The sequence below is a fragment of the Camarhynchus parvulus genome, chromosome 8 (genome assembly GCF_901933205.1).
Source record: "Camarhynchus parvulus chromosome 8, STF_HiC, whole genome shotgun sequence".
Taxonomy (NCBI): Eukaryota; Metazoa; Chordata; class Aves; order Passeriformes; family Thraupidae; genus Camarhynchus; species Camarhynchus parvulus.
The window spans coordinates 15,620,598-15,627,087 of record NC_044578.1 but is presented as its reverse complement, the minus strand read 5'-3'; positions in this window follow the sequence as shown (position 1 = coordinate 15,627,087).

Sequence of the window (6,490 nt, the reverse complement as noted above, 5' to 3'; positions counted from 1 at the left end):
TAAAAGAAACCTCCTGAAAGCAGCAAGGATAAAACAAATACAAATTAATGTTGATATGATGTTCATTTTAGCTGACCAAGACTATGTTAATTACATCATACATTACACAAACACTGTAACCATAATGTCCATCTCCACAACAAGCACGGTGCTCAGCTCTTATGCAAAAGGAATTAGGAAACCACCGTGCTCTGGCATGGAACTTTGAGTGCTCTGAACAGTGTTTTATGTAATCGCTCTTGCATTCACAAGGACTTTGTCCCGACCAAATTTTGCTGCAATTAACTAAGACTAAAGATACTGATTATTTTACATTTACTTTCGGAGCTTGAGATATCCTTTGTTTAGGTCATCTGAAAACAAACACCACCCTAATTCAAAAAGGTTACTGCAGTTTAATAATCTTTAACTCAGTCCAAATCCAAGTTTATAAGGGATGAATTCACACAGTTTGATATTTAACTTGGGAAATGGAATCCTTTGTTTGACATAACGCTTTAAATAGGAATTTTTTTCTCAGCCTTCCTGAATTCCCACCTGACAAAGGACAGGTTAAAGACATAAATGTAGAGCTATCTTTACAAAGGGGACTGAAACACAAGTCAGATATGACTTGCATGGTTTGTCCTCTGTAAGTAAGCTATTCTTACACCTTCTAGCAGACAAGTCATGCATTACCTTTCAAAGAAGACTACCAGTTCTTAAAAATATGCACAAGAAACTAATGCAAAACTAGAGATGAAAACAATAAAAGATTCCATCTTTTCTTTAGAGATTAGCTTTCACAGAACATGTATGGAATTGTACTTCTGTAGTATCAGCAGAACTATCAGTTTTGCAGGAGTAGTGCTGATGAGCACCCAGCCTTACTAGAGCAGGCTGGGAGCTGCCCTGCCTGTGCTGCTGCCTTTGCCCTCGATGCAGGGGGGGCCTTGGCACACAGTACACTCCTTCTATCAAAATGTGACTGCTTTCCATATACTGAATATATTTTTCTGGCAAATAGGAAATCACTAAACTGAAGCAGTTTCATGTCCTTTAAAGATGTTGCAGAAAATAAAAATAGTATGACAATTTTGTCAGCATTAAAGATGCTTGGATAAACCAAGTGCAGTCAAAGACTGATAGCATGTACATAATTCCTCACACTTAAAAATAGCCTTTTACACTTCATTAATCTCAATGTTTAAGCAGATGATGGAGGTTTAGGAGTAAACGAGTGCTAGCTTTCAAGTAGATATGTTCTAAATAATTTATAGTTAAAATACATGTCAATGCTGCTATACAGACATGAAAGTTGCAAAAATCATACAGCTGAAGTGAATATAGCTAGAGATTACAAGGAGATAGCAACAGCTATAGGGCAGGGATCATCTTCTGTCTGTACTCTGAAATGCCTGCCAGGCTTTTAGGTGGTGTGAAAACAGAGTATAAAGTAACATTTTCATGAGGCGTGTGCAGCATAAAGGTCAATCAATCACATTTTTCAAACTATGTCTCTTTGTTACAACATAAATGTTGCTATTTTACGAGAGTATTTTAAAACAGATGTTATTTTAAAAGGCCAGTGTTGTATTCTCATTAAATCAATAAAAAGCCAGGAAATCCCTGGAATTAGAAAACCTATACAGCTGTCCTCCTTACCTCTTATCCGTGTGACATAGAAATGCAGATTGTGACTGCATTGTGCAGATCTTAGCAGTGAATGCAGCTTTACAAGGTGCTTAGATTGAGTCTATTTCTTCTCACTTAAAGTTACATTATGCTAGACTTAAGGCATGCTTTATTTACATGCATTCAATCTCTAGTGGGAGTTTATATACTGTGCACTGGATAATTCTCTAAGTGAACAACAGTCCAGCATCAAGAAGAGTTTCATGCAGAATACAAATAGAAAGCATTAGACAACTACCTCCCAGGGACAGTGAGTTCCCTGGGCTTACGCTGGGGATGAGGATTGGTCGATCTGTTCACCCTCCGGGGCTGTCTGGAATTATAGACCAGGGACCTTATTGTCATACCCCAGCTGCTGCACAAAGCCACTAGAAGAAAGGAGATTTACGAGTATTTCAGCAGCACTGAACAAGGGATACAGCAGCTATACAACTGGGAGTACAGTGGCTCTAAATCTATAGGCATTATGCAAAAAGAAAATGCAGAGTTCGGCATCAAGGGAGCTCTCCCAGAGCAATAGGACATCTTTGTAAATTCTCTAAAGAATAAATTTAACAGTTATTAAAGAACAACACCCTGTTATTGCAGTCACTGAACTTTACAACACAAGGAAAGATGCAAGGGATTTTCAGAAAGACATCTGTCATTTAACAGTGACAGTGACCTCAGCACAGACAAGGAATTCAAATCCCCGGTGATGGAAACAAATTAACCCCTTGGTACACAGTGGGTTGAGAACTCCAGCATTAGGACTGCCGTGCATTCTAACAGTAGTAACAGGCTACACCAAATTTTACCTTCAGCAAAGCAACAGATGGAATGAGGGATATTCTTTAAATTATAATTGCTGTACACAAAATGTTATGACATTATTTAATATATGCTACTGACAGTCAAAGAACCATAAAATAATTTATGTTGGCAAAGGCCTTTCAGATCATTGTGTTCAACCACTAGCCTAACACTGCCAAATGCACCACTAAACCATGACCCTAAGTGCCACATCTACATGTCTTTTAAATAGCTCCAAGGATGGTGAAGCAGCCACCTCCCTGGGCAGCCTGTTCCAAATGTTGATAAACCCTTCAGTGACAAAATTTTCCCTAATATCCAATCTAAACTTTCCCTGATGCAATTTGAGGCCCTCTCCTCTTGCTTGTCCTACTGCCTGTGACCTGGGAGAAGAGACTGACCCCCCCCTCATTACAACCCCCATTCAGGAAGTTGCTCATGGTGACACTGTTCCCCTCAAGCCTCCTTTACCCCAAACATCCCCAGCTCCCTCTGCAGCTCATAGGACTTGTACTCCATACCCTTCCCCAGCTCTGCTGCCCTTCTCTGGACATGCTGCAGCACCTCAATGTCCTTTTTGTAGTGAGGGGCCCAGAACTGGACACAGTATTCAAGGTGCAGCTTCACCAGTGCTAAGTACAGGGAGACAACTACCACCCTGCTCCTGCTGGCCACAACATTGCTGATACAGGCCAGGGTGCCATGGACCTTCTTGGCCACCTGGGCACACACTGGCTCATGTTCAGCCACTGTCAACCAGCACCCCAGTTCCTTTTCCTGTGGGCATCTTCCTCCCACCTTCCCCAAACCTATAGCAGGGCATGAGGTGACTGTGATCCAAGACAGGATCTGGCACTTTGTGTTGTTGAACCTCATACCACTGGCCTCAGCACACCAGCTTGCTGAGATTCCTCTGCAGAGCCTTCCTACCCTCCAGGAGAAAGACCCCTGCTCAATTTGGGCAGAAAGCCTGCAAAATGAGGGTATACTCAATCCCCCCATCCAGAACATTGATAATGATATTAAACAGAACTGGTCCCAGTACGCCCTGGCCTCTAATACTGGGGAACACCACTTGTGATCAGATACCAACTGGATTTAACTCCATTCACCACCACTCTGGGCCCAGCCCTCCAGCCAGTTTTTACCCAGTAAGGAATAAAACTGTCCAAATCGTTAACAGCCATTTTTTTTCTCAAGAAAATGTTGTGGGAGACAGCATCAAAGGCCTTACTGAAGTTCAGACCGGTAATATCCACTTCCCCCATTCACTAAGCAGGTCACTGTGTTGTAAGACACCAGGTCAGTCAAGCAGGACCTGTGTTTCCTAAACCTCTGCTGGCTGGTGCAGATCCCCTGGTTGTCCGGCATGTGCTGGGTGATTGCACTCAAGATCTGCCTCATGACCTTCCCAAGCACTGAGGTCAAGCCTGTAGGTCCTCAGACCCTCCTTTCACCTGTTCTTGTAGATGGCAAATGTGACACCTCAATTCCAACAATCTGGGCCTCCCTGTCAGCCAGGGCTGCTGGTCAGTGATGGGAAGTAGGGATAAGCACTTCTGCCACCTCCCTCAGTAACCCCTGGTAGCTCTTGCTGATCCTTTACTCACCATTTACCCTTGGATTATGGGGGCTTCATCCTGTTGCCTGTCCTTGCCTTCCAGCTCAGGAGGCTGGCTACCCAGACAATAACTGCTTTTACTATTAGACTGAGGTGAAGAAGGCATTAAGTACCTCAGCCTTTTCCCCATCATTTGTCATTGTTTCCTCCTACATTCAATAGAAGATGGAGAGTCCCCTTATCCCTCCTTTTGTTGCTAATGTATTGATAGAAGCATTTATATAGAAATACACAGAAATCTTTATACTACAAAAGGTGCAAATTTCAATTGCAGAAATAAACCCTTCACTAAAAGACATATATAATGCAGGGTTCAGGGACTGGATACAAAAGTAGGAAGGCACCATCCTTTGTACATACCCATTTCACACAGCACTTATGTTTTACCAAGAGGGTGTTCAGTCAGTAAGATTCAAAACTGGAATACCATAGAGATCCTGCAAATTCTCTCTCTTAGGAAATGCTACAACACTGGCCTGCAACCTGGCCTGACTCCAAATGCTACACATAGTTTGTTAGAAAGTCAGGGAGAAATACAAAATCTGACCAGAAATACAAAATCCAGACACTCAGCAGATGCCTGCAGGGCAAGAGACACAGGCCATAGGCATCACTCCATCTCAATGACTCTAGTATGCCATGATACATATAGAGAGCAGACCCAGATAAGAAGATCTAAGGAGTAGGACATTCAGTTGACCCCAACTCTGATGGTAAGGCAACTGTTAACTGTCTACTCCCACATGTGCAGTAGCTAATTAGCTTAGCAGTGTTCTAAGACTTTCAGACAGGCTCCAAAGTGTTTCAGTGTGAAAAAAGATTGATTTACAGGTACATTTGGAGGAACTTTAACAACAGATAGTTAATGATTAAGCAACCTTACTGGTAACAAAAGAAAACAAAAGGATATGAACAACCATGTTATTAGCTGGTGATGAAGGACATCTATCTTATGACCTATCTGAAGTGAGAAGATTGAAAAGGACTATACAATAAAAATGTTCTTTTTTAAATGGGCCACGTGGCCCTTCTCCTAAGCCCACACAGCTGCTCTGCTCTTCAAAATCTTTGAAAAATATTCAGTTATATACACAGTAGGTTGTGCTTATTCACAGTACATGCATTGCTCCTGCCACCATGTTACCCATCCTTAGCTTTTTAGATGACCCGCAACAACTCTCAACATTGCTGACTTACCTTCGCAGCTTTGGGTATATAAAGAACTCTACAAACACAGCAACAGTTTGGAACACATGTCCTAGAGTCCACAAGGAAGATGTCCAGGGTAGACAGGAATGAAGATGGTAAGTCTCCATAAAAAGAACAGGCACGTTTGTTGCAAATACCCAAATGTTTCACCTGCAGGGGACCAAAAAGGCAGGGAGGTTACTTATTCCTTGTTCTCCTATAACACTTGGTAATCTTCAAATCATGGGGAGGAAAAAAAACCCACCACAAAAACCCCTCAACCACACTTCTGCATACACAAAGGACTTTATTTTAAATCAGAATCAGAGGATAGTAAGGGGTTGTGGGGTCTTAAGAAGTCTTCTCTTTTATTTTTGTCTCAGCAGATTCTGATGCTCAAATTTACCCTGTGGATATTTACTCCTTTCCCTGTTGGCACCAGCTTTGAAGTAACAAAGAATGGGATGAGGAAAGCTTAGATTTGCAGAGTAAGATCAGTTCTTTTGTATTAGATGTTGGACTTGAGTTTATACACCTTTTTATTTATACAGAAAGGCTTATCATTCATCAGCTAACTTTAAACCAGACAAATCTGTTTGAACTGAGGTGCAGGACTTAACTTTAAAGAGAAGTACACTATTGTAAGCCTAAAAACGTGACACAGTTTTAGAAATTAACTTCAAGAAATTAAACAGATGGTATATTACTCATTTTTACATTTAGGTCAGAACAGACTTCACTGCTAAATGCAATGTAACATTCTAATCCTCTCACATGATTTGAGGGACTTCACTGCAGGCTTTTGACTCAAGAGGACGTGGGATTTAGCAAGGGTAGGAGAGATCCAACTCCCTGCTTGCTAGGGGCATTCCTTACAATGAAGTTTCTCCCTACAATCTTAAATCTGAGTGGGTGAGGACTTCAGTAGTAGGATAACCAACTGAAGAAAAGCTCTGGATCCTCTATTTTAGGGCTACTTAGAAAGAGCAGAAGACATTCTAGAAGCTGAAAAATACATTTAAAGAAAAGCTTCATTTTTTTGTAAAAGTCTGATAGTCAACAACAAGAAAATGTAAAGCTTCTATTCAGCAAGCTGAAAACTGATTTCCCGCTACAGACACAGCAACAGTTTGGAACACATGTTCTAGAGTCCACAAGGAAGATCTCCAGGGTAAACAGGAATGAAGATGGTAAGTCTCCATATTTTTCACATTC